We start from the raw sequence: 22,163 nt of genomic DNA, 5'->3' as shown, positions 1-22,163 counted from the left end.
TCACAGCTATTCACAAGAACACAATAGATTTTGCAATGAAAACTAAAGTAGTCATTCAGAATAAATAATTAATGTTGTAAAACAAGTAAAGACTAATTAAGAACTTGAAAATTCAAGCGGGCCAATTGGTAAGCATGATTAATGGAAGAGCTCAAGATACCTTGCTGAGTGACACTAAGACATATATAAAAGGATATGTCAAGGCAATCACCTTGATGGGGTGGGAAGTAGTTGGAAGATCCAATAAAGGATGAGGGAATAAAAAAGGAGAAGGTTGAGAAAGAGAAGGTGAAAAAAGAAGAGAAGAAGAAACCAGATGTCCTCAAGCCCTATATGCCACCCATTCCATTTCCACAATGCCTTAAAATGCATAATAAAGATAAGAATTTCCTTAAATTTCTCGATATATTTAAAAAACTTCACATTAATATTCCTTTTGTAGAGGCTCTTACTCAAATGCCAGGTTATATGAAGTTTCTTAAAGAGATTCTAGCAAAGAAGAGGAACTTGGAAAACCATTAGACTTTTATGCTCACCGAGGAATACAGTGCCATAATTCAAAACAAACATCCTAAAGTGAAATATCCAGGGTGTTTTACTATACCTTGCAATATTGATAATTTTGATTTTAATAAAGCTCATTATGATCTTGATACTAATATTGATTTAATGTCTTATCGTATGTTCAAAAAGTTAGGTATTGGCGAGGTGAAGCCCATAACAGTATCATTACAATTAGTGGATAGATCAGTGAGATACCTCTTAGGAATAGTGTAGGATTTGCTAGTAAAGATGGAGAACTTCATATTCCCTATCGACTTTATGGTTTTTGATATGGAAGTTGATAGAGAAGTTTCATTCATACTTGGAAGACCCTTTTTTGAAGCGAGTAAAACATTGATTGATGTGCATGATGATAAGTTAACATTGCGAGTTCGTGACAAACAGGTAACTTCTAGTATTTTTAGTGCCTTCAAAATTTCATTTGAAAATAAATTAATTATTTTAATATTGATATAATTGATTAGTGTTTGTCCAAAAGTCTCACTAAGACAAGAGAGACCTTGATGGCAAGGGAGCAAGTAAATTAATTGAAGAGAATGATCAAGAAGAGAACAAAGCAATATGTGAGAAACTGGAAAAAGGTGTGTACATCAAGAGACCTTCCATTGAGGAGCCACACAAACTTGAGTTGAAACAATTACCTTCACATTTAAGGTATGCATATTTGGGTAAGAACTCCACTCTTCCTATGATTATTTCTGATTCTTTAGATAAAGAATAAGAAGAGTCTTTATTTTGTGTTCGTAGGAAAAGGATTAGGGCCATAGGTTGGGGTATAAATGATATAAAAGGTATTAGTCATTCCCTTTGCATGCACAATATTTTAATGGAAGATAATTATAAGCCTTCTATTGAGTATTAATACAGGTTAAATCCTCAAGTAAAGGATGTAATCAAGGCTGAAGTGCTTAAAATCTTGGATGTAGAGATTATTTACCCAATCTTATATAGTGAGTGCATAAGTCCTGTATATGTAGTATTTAATAAGAGGGGCATGATTGTAATCGCCAATGAAAAAAATGAATTAATCCCAACTAAAACAGTTATAGGATGACGTGTGTGCATAGACTATAAGAAGTTAAATAAAGCCACCTAGAAAGACTAATTTCCCTTACCCTTTATAGACCAAATGTTAGAGGGATTACCATGTTATGGTTACTATTGTTCTTAAATGGTTATTCAGGGTATTACCAAATTCTGATTGCACTCGAGGACCAAGAAAAAACTACCTTTACATGTCCATATGGTACATTTGCATATCGAAGGATGTCATTTGGATTATGTAATACACTTGCAATTTTTCAAAGGTGTATGACATCTATACTTCATAATATGATTGAGGTATTTATGAATCATTTTTATGATTTTGGTTCTTCTTTTGAGTTATGTCTTGCTAACTTTAATCGAGTATTACAGCAATGTGAAGAAGTTAATTTCGTGCTGAATTGGGAAATGCCACTTTATTGTACAAGAAGGTATTATATTAGGGCATAGAATTTCTAAGAGCGAAATAAAGGTGCATGGAGCGAAGATTGAAGTTATTGAGAGACTACCCCCCAACTAATTCTGTGAAGCTAGTGAAGAGCTTCCTCAGGCATACAAGCCTTTATCAATAATTCATAAAAGGCTTTTTCAAAAATTGCTAAACTCATGTATCAATTACTTATTAAAGATGCATCATTTGATTTTAACGAATAATGTTTATGTGCTTTTGGCAAGTTAAAAGTGAACTCATTTAAGCTCTAATTATTTTAGCGCCGGATTGGTCCTTGTTATTGGAGTTAATGTGTATTGCTAATGATTATGTTATTATTGTTGTGTGTAACACCCCAGAACCTCTATATTCGAATGTCATGTTTTTAAAATTCATATTTTGGTAATTTACGATGTTTTAATGTTTGTTTTTAATTTTTTTCTGCATTTAAATTATGAGCATGATTTTATTTTGATTTTAATTTTTATTATTTTGCACAAAATAATCGATAAATTTCAAAAAGAAATAAAATAAAGAAAAAAATAGAAAAATATGAGGGAAAACTTGCGAACACGTGAGAACGGCTCGTGCCTGCATGCCAATTACGCACGTGAGGTAGTCACGGACATAACTGCGTGTGTGTATGCCTGTGCACAAGTGCAGGCTGTCACCTCAGGCCGCCTTCGTATTGGTGCAGGCTATCCTATCAACTTGCAACACTCACCTCTGTGCGCACATGGTCATTTGGTGATCGATTAACGGATAGGTTGTCCCGTTCGTCTGTCATTTCTGCCCAATCAGGCGTGCATGGCCGCCACGTGGCATGCACGCATGCCACCTGAGGTGGCCAGTCGACCACTTAGCCGATCGACGACCACCATTGGCCTGTTCGATCCGACGGTCTCTATTCTTCTAGAAAGCCTATTTAAAGGCCCCATTTCCCCCTTTCACTTCACAAAATTTCTACTTCTTCATCTCTAAAGAGAACTTGAGGAAAAATGTGAGAAAATTAAGGGAGACCAAAAGTTCAATTTCCTTCGTATGATTCATGAATTGCCAAACAACATTTCCATCTTTCCTCGTTAGGACTTCGAAAAAGCTTAAAGGTTTCGGGAAGGGATTTCTTAGTATTTTCTCGTATATTTCTAAGCAAATTTATAAATGATTATATTATGACCATCAATTTGTTTTTAGTGTATGAAATTGAATATTGTTATCAATCATAGATTATCAATTACTTGATAAGATTGGATATATGTTTTTTATTTTCATTAAAATGAATATGCATGTTTAGATCAAAATCCGAAAACGACTGATGTGTATGTGCAGATTTAGCCTTATGTCTTGCCTTTATGTGATGACAAAGAGGGTTATCTGATTAAAAAGGTGGCTCGATGGCAAAATTCAGGTAAAGAAAAATTAATGATTATCTATTAATTTGAGATAATAAAGAAAAAGAAGAAAGAATGGAAAATTCGTTTGACTGCTATTATTGTGGAGTTTCTGAATCTGACTGAAATGACCATTAGTGAAGTACTTTCTATGAATGGTATTGGTGTTCCCTCTAACAAGAGTGGATTCGTGATTGATTGTAGAGGCCACAGTGGCGAAGTACGACCAAGTTTATTAGACTTCACTGTTATTATAGGGGCCAAAATGGTGAAGAATGACCTTGATCATTAGTTTCCTCTCTGAATTATCTTATATCGAAATTGATCTGTTTGCCCATTCACAGTGGTAATTGGGATCTCTTCTGCCATCAGCTGATATAAGTTAGAACAGTTTCGCATGAATATCTATAAGATATGTAAAAACTATCCAACTCTTTATTGAGATTATTGATTGTTGTTAGTGCATGATTTCCATTTTCTCCTCGATAACTATGGTTTGTTTGCCCTTACATGTTTCCTATATGTTTTTTCATTATTATGCCATACTATATGAAACTATGCATGTTTTTTATTGTTTTCTTTTCGCTTTTGCTCTATTATTATTCATTTATTCTTTGCTACATATGTTTTTCACTATTCTGCATAGAGACTTACGATTTAAAAAGGATTTTGATCGAATACATTGTTTTTCTAAAAACCAATATTTTTTAAAATACTTTAATCAAGCCTGTTGCAGTTCCATCCAATGGTATGTTTTGAAACCAAGCAACTTTTGAAAATCTTCGTAGTGTAGTTTAAATATTGTTTCTTTTACTGAGTTTATTAAAACTCACCTTAATCTATGTCCCCCCTTAGATGACGTTGGAAGTGACGATTTGCTTGCTAAGTTGCCCATTGAAGCCTGTTGGATTCGTTCTCAGATCTTTAGAAGAATTTTGAGTGCATTAATTGTCCACACTCTAATGAAACACCTTTATAATGAAAGAAGTGGCTCTTCATAAATTTTGTGTATATATGTATTTTAGCAACCATCTTCTTGGCCTCAAGTGTATTTGAAACTCAAATATTTTGTAAGAGATGATATTTTTCATTGATATGTTTATATTTCAAGCACTCATATTTGTTTTGTTATTAGGCACCTTTTATCCCATCTGGTATCGGGATGTCATAGTTGGTATTAGAGCATGATTCTCGAAACATCCCTTATACTGAGGTTTAAGGTTTAGATTTAGAAAACTCAAAAATTCTTAGAAATAGAAATAATCTTTTGCAACCTAGCCAATAAACTTTTTTTCTAAACCTTTGTCTCCTTTTTCTTAGTAAAATTACTCGAGAGAGACCTTTGTAGAACAACCTGAGTATTTTTTTTGAGCTATTCAGGGTTTGACTGCCTCTGTGGGCCACAACCTTACCCCTAATGCTAGCTAGCCACCTTTTATAAATGACCATCGTCTAGTTAATTGTACCATTCCACAAAATATCACAGAATTCAGGAGACCGAACACTTTTCATTTTGATTGTGGACTTGACCCCATAGTTGCCGAAGCATGGATAATGCATATCAAGAAACTCTTCTCCATTCTAGAGCTCACCAAAGAGCAGAAGGTTCCCTTAACAGCCTTCATGTTCACTTGAGGGGCCGAACATTGGTGGCATCTCAAGAAAGATGCCCTACCGACTTCAATTACCTGAGATCATTTCATGGATGTTTTTTTTTTTAAAGTTTCTTCCTAGTTTATGTCCGGGAGAAGAAAGAAGAAGAATTCTAAAACATGTGACAATGAAGCATGACAGTCAACCAGTATACCACTAGGTTTGTCCAACTATCTAATTTGCCCCTAAGATCATAGCTACTGAGAGCCAGAAGGCTCCAAAATTTTTGAAGGGTTTTAGGGTAGACATATTTGATCGAGTGGCTATGTTAAAGCCAAATTCTTATGTTGAGGTCCTTGATCATGCCTAGTTGGTCAAAGAACTCCTTGCAGCCTAATTGGCCAAAGAACTTCTTGCGGTCCAGTTGGCCGAAGAACTCCTTACGACTCGATACTAACACATCAACCATGTCCGAACGCCACAACTACAGAAGAAGAAGTTGATTGGCCAAGACCGTATTGACAAGTGACTTAGAATAGCTCTTTCCATAGCTGCTGCTTCATTTCTACCTCTTAATAAGTCTGCTCAACCTATCCAGACATGATAGCATTGCGGGTGAAACCATGGTAATCGACCCTTCTACCGACTAAATAATGCCTACTATAAGTGCGGGAGTGCACAACACTCCATGAAGGACTATCCCTAGAAGCCGCGGGACACAACTAGACCGGTTGCCTTGAAAAAAGTCTTCCATCTTGATGAGCCTAGTGGCTTGGTGACACCGGCTATTATTTAGGGTACGCTTTCTATTCATAATTTTACCGCCCGTGCTTTGATTGATACTGGTACCACCCATTCTTTTGGGTCATGTGAGTTTGGCTAAAAATTTAAAAATTAAACAAAAACCTCTAGGACCAATCTTAGTTGTAGGAACACCCTTTAAGGGACTTTTAGAAGTACATATTGTATATAAAAACTATAGAGGGAAGGTTTTAGGAAAAAAATTAACTCTATACCTTTACTCTTGGATTTTTCAAAGTTCGATGTAATTTTAGGTGTGAAGTAGTTAGAAAACTATTGAGTTATCATCGATTGTGATGACAAAACTGTAACTCTATTTTTTAAAAAAGAAACAATCCTAGGATTATAGAAAGCTTTATTTTTTAAATGAATATTTTTTGAATATTTAAAATTTAAATGTGTTTAAATATTTGCATGAAAATGATTTTTAAGATTTAGATTGCTTGTCTTTTTCTAACCTCCGTGATGTATAGGCACATGGATTCTGAGTAGTCAGTATGGATGATTCCTATTGTCTGCAACTTCTTAGATGTTTTTCCTGCGGAATTATTAGGTTTGCCACCTAGGTGGGAGATCGAGTTCTCCATTTATCTAGTCCTAGGGACACAACCTATCTCAAAGACTGCCTACCGCATGGGCTAAACAAAACTTCTGGAGTTAAAACGTCAAATCACAGCTTTGATGGAAAAGAAGTTTATCAAATCAAGTCATTCTCCATGGGGTGCTCCAGTTTTTTTTATTAAGAAAAAATATGGGACTTTTATGTGATAATCAAGAGTAAATATCCATTGCCCCATATTGATGACCTATTTGACCAATTATAAGGTGCATCAGTCTTTTCTAAGATTGATCTCAAGTCAGGCTATCACCAGTTGAGGGTTATGGCCAAAGACATTCCCAAAATGAAATTCTGCTATAGGTATGACCAATTTGCATTCAGGATCATGTCCTTCGGGTTAATCAATGTTTCTGCAGTGTTTATGGACCTTTTGAATCAAATTTTAATGCTTGTACTAGATCGGTATGTCATTATTTTCGTTAATGACATCTTAGTGTATTCCAAGGACCCTCAAGAACATGTTGTCCACCTAATTCAAGTCTTGAGTACTTTTTGACAACATCAACTCTATACCGCACTCAGTAAGTACTCCTTTTAGTTGGACTGGATTTCTTTCTTTGGTTATATGGTTTCTAGTGATAGAGTTTCTATTGACCACTCAAAAGTTGAGACTGTAATTAATTGAAGTCAACATACCTATGTTACAAAAGTTTGTAGCTTTTAAGGATTGGTGAGATATTATTAGCGCTTTATTAAAGGCTTTTCTAGCATTTCTGCTCCCTTAACCCGCCTCACCAAAAAATACCAGTTCCTCGGTATTGATTCTTCTTGAAAATACCAGTTGATTTTAAGTTTTTTGTGATATGCCTCATGATGGTTTGGGATACATACTCATGCAACATGGTCGAGTAGTAGCATATGGTTCTATGCAACTAAATTCGTATGAACAAAACTATCCCACTCACGATCTTGAGCTTGCTGCCATAGTCTTTACCCTTAAGATATGATGTCACTACCTACACGGTCAGACTTTTGAAGTCTATATTGATCACAAAAGTCTGAAGTATTTGCTTTCCCAAAAAGAATTGAACATGAGATAGAGTCGACCTTTTGAAACACTACGACTACAAGATCCTATACCACCCAAGTAAGGATAATATAGTCACTGATGCCCTTAGTGGAAAGAAATCAGCTATGTTGGCTCAATTGATGGTTTCTAGCTAGAGGATGCTCTAAAAAATTCAAGGTCTTTGACTAATCATTATCATGAAGGTGTATACCTTACCTAAATTCGGATCTAGCCCACTCTCTTCATGAGAATTTGGGAAACCCAGTATATGGATCCTAAAATTTTGAAGTACATAGACAAGTTTGCATTAGAGAAATCTCGTGACTTAAAATAACCGATAATGGAATTTACAGATTTCAAGATTGAATATGGGTATCAAGTGATCCCGAGCTCAAGTTTGATGTTCTGAATGAAGCCCATGCATCCAACTTGTCTATCCATCCAGGAAGTACGAAGATGTGTCAGGATTTGAGGTGCCGTTTTTGATGGCCTAGTATGAAAAAAGGATATTTTTGAATTTGTTTCCCAGTGTCTTACTTACTAAAGGATCAAGGTAAAACATAAGAGACCCAGTGGCCTTCTGCAGGGTCTCCCCATCCTAGAATGAAAATGGGAGCATGTGAGTATAGACTTTATCATGAGTTTGTTGGAGACTAGTTCATATCATAATGCTATTTGGGTCATTGTGGATAGGTTGAATAAATATTTCCATTTTCTTATAGTCAAGACTACTGATTCAACTAGCAAGTTAGTTAGGTTGTATGTTGAGGAGATTATTATAATCCATAGTGTCCCAGTTTTTGTGGTTTCAGACAGGGATCCTTATTTTACTTCTTGTTTTGGGTGAAGTTTCCAAGAGACTCTTAGCTGCAGCCTTTACTTCAACACTACTTACCTTCCACAAACTAATCGGTAGTTTAAACAAACTATTTAGACACTAGAGGACATGCTACGTACCTATGTACTGGAGTTTAGTGGTAGTTGGGATTAACATCTCCCTTAGCTGAGTTTGCTTACAACAACAACTATCACTCCAGTATTAGTATCGCTCCATATGAAGCTCTCTATGATCGACCCTGTTGATCCCCTACTTGTTAGAATGAAGTTGGGAACAAGCATCTCCCAGGAACGGATTACACCCAGGAGACCATTGATAAAGTTGTCATCATCCATAGGAATCTCATTATCGTTCAGAGTTGTCAGAAGAGTTACACTAACAACAGAAGGAGAGCATTAAAATTTGCTATTAGTGACTATGTTCTCCTCAAAGTTTTTCCATACAAGAGAAAAATGTGGTATAGGAAGAGAGGAAAGTTGAGTCCTCGTTTTGTTAGAATTTTTGAGATTTTGGAGCGTGCAAGCCTTGTGGCATATCGTATTGCTTTGTTCCCTGAAGTCTCTAACCTATATGATGTTTTCCACATCTTCATGCTCAGGAGATATGATCACGATCCTTTTCACATCATCTTGCATCAACAGACCCTAGTCCATTCAAACATGGCTTATACGGAGTACCCTATCGAGATCCTTGATCGAGTGGAGAAGGTTCTGAGGAACATGAGGATTATAATGGTAAAGATGTTATGGCAGCATCACACTCCTAAGGTGGGTACGTGGGAATTAGAAGACAAAATGCAGGACAAGTATCCTGAGTTTTTTTAAATTTCAAATTTGGATGGCCAAATGTTTTGTAAGGTGGGGAAGATGTAACACACCAGAATCTCTATATTCGGATATAATGTTTTTAAAATTCATATTTTAGTAATTTACAATAATTTAATGTTAATTTTAATTTTATTAACATTTAAATTATATGCATGGTTTCATTTTGATTTTGATTTTGATTTTGATTTTTATTATTTTTGCAAAAAATAATCGATAAAATTTCAAAAAAAAATAAAATAAAGAAAAAAAGAGAAAAGTTAGAGGGAAAACCTGCAAATCTCGTGGGAACGGCCCGCGAGAATGTCCTGGGACTGCGTGTTTGCTGTGCAGGCTGTAGCATCAGGGCGTCTGAGAGTGTCAATATGTGTCTGCGCATTTTGCAGGCTATCCTATCAACCTACACCGCACGGCTTCGCATGCCTATGGTCACTTGTTGATTGCTTGAAGGACGTCCTGTCCTGTCCGTCTGTCATTTCTACTTAGTCAACTGTGCATGACCGCTATGTGGCGCGCATGCATGTCGGGTAACACCCCATCCATCACAATGCTTAATTAATTTGAAAAATTCTATTCATTCGGGCCTTTAGGCCGCATTGAAATATTTGATTTATTCTGCAATTTATTTTCGTAATTCATGAATTATGTCAATTTTATTTATTTTAATTTTAGTTGATATTATTTTATTTTATTTAATTTTAGTTAAATTTATTTTATTTTAGTTTAATTAAAAAAGAATTTCAGAAAAATGAAAAAACGGGAGAAAATCCCATGGGAAAGGAAGCTGCTTGCAAGGGTGCCTACGCACTATGCACTTGCACACACGTAAAATAGGCGAGGGACGTGCACACAACGCGCACGTCCCGTCCAAGCACGCGACGCAGGATGTGCGAACAACACACACGTCCCATTCAAGTGCACAGCGCAGGGTCAACCTTGGGTGTGTCCTATCGCGCGCGTGTCACCTCACGCGCGAATAGGACCCTGTGCGCCTGAGGCCTGCTCTAAATAGGCCTGTGCGCATAGTGCTTAACACTCCAAGGCTCTGTGTATGCATAGACTAGCCCTGTGTGCACGGCAGGGGGGCCATTCACCAGCAGCGCACCGAGCGGGCCACTGTCGCCTCGGGCAGTGCTTCGCCACCCACCTCTGGGGGCACGCTGCCATCGCCGGTGGAGGAGACCTTCCTCCTCCATTTTCTGTGTCAAGCCTCTTTTTCTCTCTTTTCACCAATTTTACCACTTTGCACAAATCCAACGGCTCTAAATTTTTATAAATAGGGGCCCTTCCTTCCTATTTTTCCCACACTTCCATTCTTCTGCCTTTCAAGATTTAAATAGAGAGAAAAAGAGAGTGATCTAGAGAGAAATGGAGAGGAAGAAAATAAGAATGGTGTAGAAGAAATTATCAAGATTTCAGTAAAGAATTTAGTATTTTTTTAATACGTCTTAGGGGGTATTTTAGATAAAAAAAAAATAGATTAAATTGATAATTTGTGATTTTGCTTGTTTGGCATGCTTTTATGTTTATAGATTGAATAAGTTGAATTATTTTTTATTTCAAGAATGCTATGTAATTTATAAACACTTGATGATTTGCATGTAATTAAAATAATATAAAACCAGTAAAATTACCTAGAAAATAAAAGAAACAAAAAATAAAAAAAGAGAAATGTGGAATGAAGCATGAATGGTCTAAGTATGAATCTGTATTGACATGCACAATACATCAAGTGTCTCGTTAGGCTTTTTATTTCTGAAGGGTATTTGTTCTCCTAACCCCATTGGGGTATTCGTTTCCCTTTCCCCATCTGGTTTGGAAATACGTAAGAGGACCGCTCTCTGTGGATGATGGTGTACCCTCTGACGAGAGTGGTGATATGAATATCTGTTAAGGGTCAACCTTGGTTAAGTACTTTGTGACTATAGAATATTTTATAGGACCACTATGGTTGATACAACCATGGTCATAGGTCGTACCATGGTTTGGTAAGCTGGAAATGTTTGTAGCAAATTACTGTATCTGTGTCTGATCTAGTCATTCCACATGGGTAGTTGGAAATTTGACGACCTCTTTGAAAGAAAGTACTCTTTACCTTGGATTGACGACCTCTTTGATCAAATGTAAGGAGCCACTGTCTTCTCTAAGATTGACCTCAGGACAGGATATCACTAATTGAGAGTCAGAGAAGAAACTATTTTGAAAGTAACTTTTTAAAGCAGATACAGTTTGTACGAGTTCAGGGTAATACCGTTCGGGTTAACCAACGCCCCTACAGCCTTCATGAACCTCATGAACAGTGTTTTTCAATATGCACTAAATTAGTACATCATCGTATTTATTGATGACATCTTAGTGTTGGAGAGCCTGGAGGAACATGTAGTACAGTTTACGAAAGTGTTGGAGACCCTTCGCTGGAATCAACTGTATGCTAAGTTTAGTAAATGCTCCTTTTGGTTGGATCTAGTTTCCTTCCTTAGTCATGTAATTTCAAGTGAAGGAGTTTATGTGGATCTGTCCAAGGTTGAAGTAGTAGTCAACTAGAATTTGCCAACTAATGTGGCCGAGGTACGTAGTTTTCTTGGCTTGATAGGTTATTATAGGCGATTCATCGACGGATTTGCTAAGATTATTGCTTATTTACTCGACTCACTCGAAAGGGTATACCATTAGCCTAGAATTATAAATGCAATGAAAGCTTCATGGAATTGAAGCGTCTTACCTGTGCTCTTGTATTGATCCTCCCTGACACTATTGAAAGATTTCAGGTCTACTACGATGCATCTCATATTGGCTTGGGGTGTGTCTCGATGCAGCATGATAGAGTAGTCACTTATGAGTCGCGACAATTGAAACCTAATGAGTGAAATTACCCTACTCATGACCTGAAGTTGTTGGCCATTATCTTTGCCCTAAAGATATGACATCATTACTTGTTTGGTCAGACTTTCGAGATTTACACTGACCACAAGAGTTAAGTACATCTTCTTATAGAGCTTTGTTAAATATGAGACAAAGACACTGGATGGATCTCCTGAAGGACTATAACTGCAAGACCATCTACCACCCCAGTAGAAGAAATGTAGTCATCGATGTACTAAGTCGAAAAGAGTCCGTAATGTTAGCCCAAACCATGGCCTCTAGTTGGAAATTGATGGATATGATGCAGTCGCTCCACCTTAACTACTATGGCAAAAGCACCTATCTCGCTCAAATATGAGCTCTGCTAGATCTCTTCATGAAAATCTGGAAAGCTCAGTCCATAAACTTAGAACTCACCAAGAATCTAGGTAAGTTCTCTTATGATAAATTTCTGATTTCAGGATTTCAAATGATGGACTGTTTAGATTTTGAAACCGAATTTGGGTCCCCGTTGCTGTAAAGCAGATGTTCTTAAGACAGTCCATGCTTCCAAGCTATCCATCGATCCTAAGAGTACTAAGATGTACCGGGACTTAAATGACAATATTAATGATCGGGTATAAAGAAGGAAATAACCAACTACATTTTTCGATGCCTTACTTACTAGAGAATTAAGACAGAACATTAGAGACCCGACGATCTGTTACAAAGCGTCCTGATTCCAGAATGAAAGTGGGAGCATGTAACTATGGATTTTATCGTAGGATTGCCCCGAACTTGTTCTGGTCAGAACACTATTTGGGTCATCATTGACAGACTAATCAAGATCGCCCATTTTCTGCCCATCAGAACCATTGACTCCACCAGCAAATTAGTCCGCCTATATGTTGATGAGATTGTTCAACTTCATGGTGTTACCTCATCCATTGTGTTTGATCGAGATCCTTGATTTACCACCTCCCACTACTGGGACAACTTTTAGGAAGCTCTGGAGTTTGAATTGTATTTTAGCACCGCTCATCATCCCAAATGGATGACAAGTCAAAACATACGATCCACATGTTAGAGGACATGTTACGTGTTTGCATCCTTAACTTTGGTGATAACTTGTATGAGTATCTTCGTTTGTGTGAATTTGCTCATAATAACAATTATCATTCCAGCATCAGCATGGCTCCATATGAAGCATTGTATGGTAGGCCTTGCCATTCTCCAACTTATTAGAGTAAAGTCGGAAGCTAACGTCATTTGGGACCGGACTTCATCCAAGAGACTATTAAGAAGGTCACGATCATCCGCAAGAACTTAGCTATTACTCAAAGATGTCAGAAGAGTTATACTGATAATTGTAGGTGACCCCTGGAATTCACTGTTGAAGACCAGGTTTTCTTCAAGGTTTTCCTCTATAAGGGAAAGATGGGGTTCGGAAAAAGAGGAAAGTTAAGCCTTCGTTATATGGGACCTTTTTGGATCATTGAGTGCATTAGACCCGTGGCGTACCACTTTACTCTACTCCGAGAGTTTATGGGTTTACATGATATTTTCCATGTTTCGATGCTCAAAAGGTACCACCTTGACCCTTTTCATATCATTTCCCACAATGAAGCATAGATTCAAGCTGATATGACGTATGAGGAAATCCCCCTGGAGATTCTTATATTGAACAACAAGATCTTATGCAACAAGATGATTCCCATGGTGAAGGTATAGTGGCAACATCATACCCCAGAAGAAACAACATAGGAGTTTGAAAATGAGATGAGGGAGAATTTTCTGGACCTTTTTTAGACAAATTTGGGGACAAAATTTTTCTAAGGTGGGCGGATGTAACACCCTGCCCATCATTATGGTTAATTAATTTGGAAAACCCTATTCATTTGGGCCTTTAGGATGCATTGAACTCATTTAATTTACTCCATAAATTATTATTGTAATTCGTAAATTATATCGATTTTTATTTATTTTAATTTTATTTAAATTTTAGTTGATATTTTTTTATTTTATTTTAGTTTATTTTAGTTTATTTTATTTTATTTTAGTTTAATTAAAAATGAATTTCAAAAAAATGAAAAAATAGGAGAAAATCTTGTACGTCCCATCGTGCACGCAGCGTGGGGTCAACCTTACACGCGTCGTCCGCGTAGCAAGCCTATGAAGATAGCCCCCTGTGTGCCTAAGGCATGCGCGCAATAGGCCTGCACATGCGACGCCCAACAAGCCTAGGCCCTGCACGCTCGGCAAGTTGGGCCATGCGCTTGCAGGCTAGCCTACAACACATCGAGCAGGCCCCTGCCACCTCAGGTAGTGCGCCACCATCTAACTCAGGCGGCACGCCGTCGCCACCAGTGGTTTTTCCCCTATTTTTCATGTCGAACATCTTTTTCTCTCTCTTCACTGGATTTTGCCACTTGGCACAAATCCAACGGCTCCAAATTTCTATATATAAGGGCCCTTCCTTCCCATTTTTTCCAGCTTCCATTCTTCCACTTTCAAGAATTAAAGAGAGAGAGAAATAGAGAAAGAGTGATCTAGAGAGAGAAGGAGAGGAAGAAAAGAAGAACGGTGTAGAAGAAATTATCAAGGTTTCGGTAAGAAATTTAGTGTTTTCTTTAAACGTCTTAAGGGGTATTATTAGACAAAAAAAAAAGAGATTAAATTGATAATTTGTGACTTTGCATGTTTGGCATACTTTTGTGTTTATAGATTGAATAAGTTGAATTGTTCTTGATTTCAAACATACTATGTGATTTATAGACACTTGATGATTTTTATGTAATTAAAATAATATGAAACTAGTAAAGTTACATGGAAAATAAAAGAAAAAAATAGAAAAAGAGAAATGTGGAATGAAGCATGAATGATCCGAGTATGTATCTGTATTGACATGCATAATGCATCAAGTTTCTCGTTAGACTTTTTATCTTTGAGTGGTATCTGTTCTCCTAACCACATTAATGGTATCTGTTTTTTCCTCCCCCATCTGGTCTGCAAAGACAAAAGAGGACTGCACCCTGTGGATGAAGGCATACCCTCTGGCGAGAGTGGTGATGCGAATATCTGTTAGGGGTCACCCTTGGCTAAGTATTGTTTGACTATAGAATATTTGATAAGACCATTATGGTTGGTACGGATGTGGTCATAGATCGTACCATGGTTTGGCAAGCAAAAAGTGTGCTTGAACAAATTACTGTATCTATATCTAGTCTAGTTATTCCACATGGGTAGTTAGATATCTGTATATGCCTTTAGAGATGGAAGTCGTAACGACTTCGTAAAGCATAATGTGTTTTTGTTTTGATTATACTAACGTGATGTTTTTCCTAATAAATAAATTATTTTCATAAGCTAACATGGGTCTAAAAGAAATCAAACGATAAATATGTATGTTGGAATAATTCATCTTTTAAACCTTACGATGTTAATTAAATACCGTTTTTCTTACTAAGCATATAGAACTCACTCTTTCCATGACCCCTCCAGATGAGGAAGAAAATGAGGAACAGCCAGCTGACCTACCCATTAAAGTTTATGAGGATCCCTTGGATCCACAAAACTTGGGTGCATGATCATTCTCGCACTTTGATGAGTCCAATAGCGCAGTGAAAGAAGTGGTCCTCTTTTGTATTTTGACTTTTTATTTTACAGCCACTTCTAGCCTCAGTTATATATATATAATTGGAACTCATATATTTGTAAGGGATTTATATTAATTTGCTTTGCTGCATATAATATTTATCATGCACTCATTATTTTGTTTCTATATCTGACACCCACATATCTTAATTAGCATTTGGGATGTCACATGTCGCATGAGGGTGACCAGTCGACCAGTTGGCCGATTGACAGTCACCGTTGGCCCGTTGTATCCAATAGTCCCCGTTTTTTTAGAAAACCTATTTAAAGGCCCACATTCCACCTTTTCTCTTCACAAAAATTATATTTCTTCATTTTTAGAGAAAACTTGAGGAAAATTTTTAGAAAATTAGGGGATCAAAATTTTTATTTCCTTCGTATGATTCACAAATCACCGAACAACCTTTCTATCTTTCCCTGTTAGAATTTCAAAAAAGCTTAAAGATTTTGGTAAAGGATTTCGTAGTATTTTCTCATACATTTCGAAGTGAATTTATAGGTCATTAAATTTTGACTATCAACTTGTTTTGAGTGCTAAAATTGAATATTGTTATTAATCATAAATTATCGATTATTTGATAAGATTATATATATATTTTTTGTTTTTCTTAAAATGAAAATGCATGTTTAGATCGAACTCTGAAAATGACTGATGTGTAAGTGTAAATTTGGCCCTCTTCCTTGCCTTTGGGTGATGGCAGAGAGGGTTATCCAATTGAGTATCGGCTCAAGAAGGTGACCTGATGGTAAAGTTTGGGTATGAAGGCCTCATTAGGCTAGAATAAGTTAATGGACTCCAACGGGTTCTAATTTGAATGATTATCTGCGAATCTGAGGTAGTAAAGAAATATTGGAAAGAATTAAAAATTCGTTTAACCATTATCACTGGGGGGTATATGAATCTGATTGAAATCATTGTTGGTGAACCACTCCCTATGAATAATACTAACATTCCCTCTGACGAGATGGATTCTTGATTGATTGTAAGGGTCATAGTTGCGAAGCACAACCTTGGTCATTAGACTTCACTATTTTTATAAGGGCCACAGTTGCGATTTACAACTGTGATTATTAGTTTCCTCTTTGAATTATTTTCTTTTAAAATTGATCAATGTGACATCCTAGATACCTGGTGGGCTAAAAAGGAGTCTGATAACAAAATAGCTACGAGTACAAATAACAAATATATATGCAGCGAAAAATAATATTTCTTACAACAAAATTTGAGTTCTAAATTTTACAATTGAGGCCAAGAGGGTAGCTACCGAAATAAATATATATAAAAGTTTAGAGAGAGCCACTTCTATCATTACAAGATGGTTTCACTAGAGTGCGAACAGATAAAGCACTCGTAATCTTCCTAAAGATTCGAGAATGGATCCAAATAAGATTTAATGGGCAACTTAGCGAGCGAATCATCACTTCCATCATCTGAGGGGGACATGGATTGGAGTGAGTTTCAAATAACTTAGTAAGGAAAATAGTATTTAAATTACATTATTAAGGTTTTTTCAAAGGTTATTAAACTTTAAAGTATAACATTACTACAAATAAGTGACTTACCTCTTAGACTTGTCGTAGAATTGGTTTATTTGAATTATTGAGAAAATGTTTAATTTTTTATAAAAAAAAACTAATTTAGAACATTGGTATTTAAATCATAGTAGAAAGTAAAGATAGAGCAATATAACATAAAATAGTTAAGATACAACCAGACAGTGCAATAGAAACTAGTTGAACCAACTAAACGAATGGCAAAGTCATCATGAAAATAGGGAAGAATATATCACGAGAACTAGTAGAGCATGGAATGTCAAGAAACTATTCTAGCCATGTCATCAGATGGTTAAGTTTTATTTATATCTTTTATAAATCTTCGCGCGAACCCATTATAACTTATCTCAGCTAAAGGCAAAAGGGATCCTTAAACTACCATTGTGAATGGCAAACATATTTATTTCCATATCAAATATTTTAGATATAAACTAATGATCACGATCGTACTTCACCACTGTAGCCCCAACAAATCAGATAAAGTTAATCAACACGACTGTACTTCGCCACGGTGGCCCCTACAGATCAGATCAGATCAGTAATCCACTCTCGTCAGAGGGAACATCAGTACTATTCATAGGGAGTGATTCGTCAATAAATTCAAATACATAAGCAGAAACCTCTGAGAGATAACGGTCAAATAAATTTTTCATTTTTTCTATTTTCTTTACTAATTTCAGTTCACAATCAATCTTGACCTTAAGGGCTTTTTTACTTAGACTTACAACTGGGAACTTACTAGTTGAGTCAATAGTCTTGACTGCAAGGAAAAGGGCAGATTTGGTCAATCTATTCACAATGGCCAAAATAGCATTATGATATCAACTCATCATCGACAAACTTGTGATAAAGTCCATAGTCACATGCTCTCATTTGATTCTAGGATGGGGAGACCTTACAGAAGACCAATGGGTCTTTGATGCTCTGTCTTGATCATTTGGCACGTGGGACACTGAGAGACAAATTCAACAATATCTTTCTTCATACCAGGCCACTAGAAATGGAACCTCATATCTCAGTACATCTTGGCACTTCTAAGATGGATAGACAACTTGGATGCATGGGCTTCCTTCAAAATATCCAATCTGAGCTCGACTAAGTACCCATATTCGATCTCAGAATTTGTACAGTCTATCATAAGTTATTCTAAAGTCGCAGACTTCCTCGGACGCAAACTTATCTACATGCTTCAAAATTTTAAGATTCGTTGCTTGGGCTTCCCAAATTCTATAAAAAGAGTGGGTTGGATCCGAATTTAGACAAGATAAGCACCTTAGCCGTAATGATTCAATTAGAGACCTTAAATTTTCTCGAGCATCCTCCAGTTAGAAACCATCAATTAAGTCAACATGGCTGAGTCCTTTCGACTAAAGGCATCAATGATTACATTACCCTTTTACCTAGGTGGTACAGGATTTTACAATCGTAGTCCTTTAAGAGGTCCATCCAATGCTTCTGTCTCATGTTCAAATCCCTACGAAAAACAAATACTTTAGACTCTTACGAATGGTGTAGATTTTAAAAGTTTGATCATACATGTAGTGGCACCATATCTTCAAAGCAAAGACAATGGCGGCAAGCTCAAGATCGTGAGTAGGGTCGTTACATTCATATGGCTTTAGGTGCCTAGAACTATATGCTACTACTTGACCTTGCTGCATAAGTACACATCCCAAACTAACATGAGACACATCACAGAAAATTTAAAATCGACCGGTATTATTAGGAAGGATCAACAACAGGGCAGTGGTAAGTCAACGCTTAAGTTCAACAAAACTATCTTCACATCTTTCATTCCAATCAAACATGAAACCTTTATGGTGAGACTAGTTAAGGGAGTGGCAATACCGGAAAAGCCTTTAATGAAATATAGGTAACAACCGACCAGTCCCAAAAAGTTGCAATCTTTGTGACATTGGTCAATTAACGCCAATTGATTACACTTTCCACCTTTGAAGGGTAAAAAAAACTCCATCACCAGAATTCATATGACCAAGAAAATAAATCCAGTCCAACTAAAAGAAGCATTTACTTAACTTGTCATATAGTCAATATCGTCAGAAAGTCTTTAAGACTTGATTTAACTAAACGATATGTTCTTAAGGGCTCTTAGAATACATTAGGATATTATCAATAAAAATAATGACATATTGATCCAGTGCAGGCTTGAAAACTAGGTTCACAAGATCTATAAATGCAACAAGGGCATTAGTTAACCCGAAGGGCATGACTCTAAATTCAAATTGCCCATACCTATACCAGAACACCATTTTGGGAATGTCTTTGGCCTTAATCCTCAACTGCTGATAGCTCGACCTGAGATCAATCTTAAGAAAAACTTATTCACCTTGTAATTGGTCAAACAGGTCATCAATACAGGGCAAGGGGTAGTTATTTTTTATGGTCACCTAGTTGAGTTCTCGATAGTCAATACATAAACTTAGGGTCACATCTTTCTTCTTCACAAAACAAACTAAGGCACCCCAAGGAGAATGACTTTGTCTGATGAACTTCTTTTCCCTCAATGCTGTGATTTGGCATTCTAACTCCTAAAGTTCCATTGACCCTATTTGATAGACAATTTTAGAGATGCGATGTGTCCCTGTGACTAGGTTAATGGAGAACTCGATCTCCCGCTGGAGAGACAAACCTAGTAGCTCCAAATATCTGGGAAGTTATAGACTATTGAGATCATCTGTACTGACAATTCAGGATCCATATGCCTATACATCACATAGGTTAGAAAAAGACAAACATGTTTCATTTTTTAGAAAAGTCTTTTCCCTGTAATTACTTAGAAGCATAAAATTTATAAACATTTAAAAAATATTCATTCACAAAATAAAATCTTCTTATAGTTCTAGGATTATTTCTTTCTGGGCGAGCAAATAGTTACAATTTTCTCATCATAGTTGATGACAGCTCAATGGTTCTTTAACTAATCCATTCCCTAATATTACATCGAATCTAGAAAAATCTAAGAGTACAAGATCTATAGTTAGTTCTTTACTAGAAGCTTTCACTCTACAATTCTTATATATAACATGTGCTTCTAAAAGTCCCTTAGAGGGTGTTTCTACTTCTAAATTTATCCTAAAGGTTTTGGTTTTATTTTTAAGTTTCTTGTAAATTTACATGATACAAAAGAATGGGTGGCACAAGTATCAATCAAAGCACGGGCTATAAAATTATGAATAAAAAGTGTACCTTGAATGATAACAGGTGTCGCTACGACAACAGGCTCGTCAAGATAGAAAACTCTTCCTTGGGCAATAGATCTAGCAATGTCCCACGGCTTTTGGGGACAATTCTTCAAAAAATGACATGTGCTCTTACACTTGTGGCAGGAATTATTCAGTCAGTTGCAGGGTTGGTTATCATGATTTAATCTGCAATGCTGACATGTCTGGCCAGGCTGAACAAGGTTACAAGGAGATGAGGGTGGGACAGTAACATAAACTATACGGAGTCATTATCAACGTGGTTAGGGCCAGTCATCTTCTTTTTCTATTGATGTTGTGCTTGGACATGATTAATATACCGACATGGGGTCACAAAGAGTTCTTTGGCCAACTGAGCTTGCTCAAGAACCTCTGCATAAGCGTTGGGCTTCAATATAGTCAAAGATATCTATTCTTAGACCCTTCAGAAATTTATGATCCTTTCGGCTCTCAGTGGCTACAATCTTAGAGGCAAAAACATGATAATTGGACAAATCGGGCAGCATACTGGCTAACAGTCATGCTTCATTGATACTGGTCTTGGAATTGCTCTTTTTTTTCTTCTCGAACATAGACAAAAAAAAAGTTCTTAAGAAATGCATACATGAAATGGTACTAAGTAGTCGGAGTTAGCAAGGCATCCTTGTTAAGCTGCCACCAATGTTCAGCCTCTCTAATGAACATAAAAGCTGCTAAGGGAACCTTCTATTCTTCGATAAGTTCTAGGATTGAGAAAAGTTTCTCGATTTGCATGATCCATACTTCTGTGGCCATGGGATCATACCCACCATCGAAGTAAGGTGTGTTCAATCTCCTAAATTAAGAGATGTTTTAGGAGATAGTTCGGTCAATAGGACGATGGTCATTTATAGGAAGTAGCTTATCATTATGGGCACAACTGTGACCTATAGCAACGATCAGACCCTAAATAGTTCGGAATAGTTATATAAACTTAGCCTGGGTTGGAACATCCTGGGCCTCAAGTTGTTCTACGGAAGTCTCCCTCAAGTCATTATGCCTACAAAAGGGAGACAGAAGGTTTTAGAAAGAAAGTTTGATGGCTAGGTTGAAAAGAGATTATTTCTAATGCTAAGAATTCTCTAATCATTCTCTAAATATAAACTTTAGACCTCAGTATAAGGAATATTCCGAGAACCTGGCTGTGATACCAACTATGACATCTCAGATACCTAGTGAGGTAATAGGGAACATGATAACATAAAAACTATGAGAGCAAATAACAAATATATATGCAGCAAAAAATAATATCCCTTACAACAAAATTTGAGTTACAAATTTTACAACTAAGGTCAAGAAGATGGTTACCAAAATACAAATACATAAAAGTTTATGGAAAGCCACTTCTTTCATTACAAGATGGTTTCATCAAAGTCTGAATATAGAAAACATTCATAATCCTCCTAAAGATTCGAGAATGGATCCAAACAAGCTTTAATGGGCAACTCAACGAATGAATCATCACTTCCATCATCTGAAGGGAACATGGATTGGGGTGAGTTTTAAATAACTTAGTAAGAAAAATAGTATTTAAACTACACTACTAAGATCTTTTAGAGATTATTAAACTTTAAAGTATAATATTACAATAAAAATAAGTGATTTACCTCTTAAACTTGTCGCAAAATGGGTTCATTTAGATTATTGAGGAAACGTTTACCTTTCTTTTAAAACTAATCTAGAACATTGGTATTTAAATCATAATAAAACATAAAGACAGAACATTATAACATAAAATACTCAAGATACAATAAGACAGTGC

The sequence above is a fragment of the Carica papaya genome, chromosome 6 (genome assembly GCF_054855325.1).
Source record: "Carica papaya isolate Zhongbai chromosome 6, ASM5485532v1, whole genome shotgun sequence".
Classification (NCBI taxonomy): Eukaryota; Viridiplantae; Streptophyta; class Magnoliopsida; order Brassicales; family Caricaceae; genus Carica; species Carica papaya.
This window is presented reverse-complemented; position numbering follows the sequence as displayed.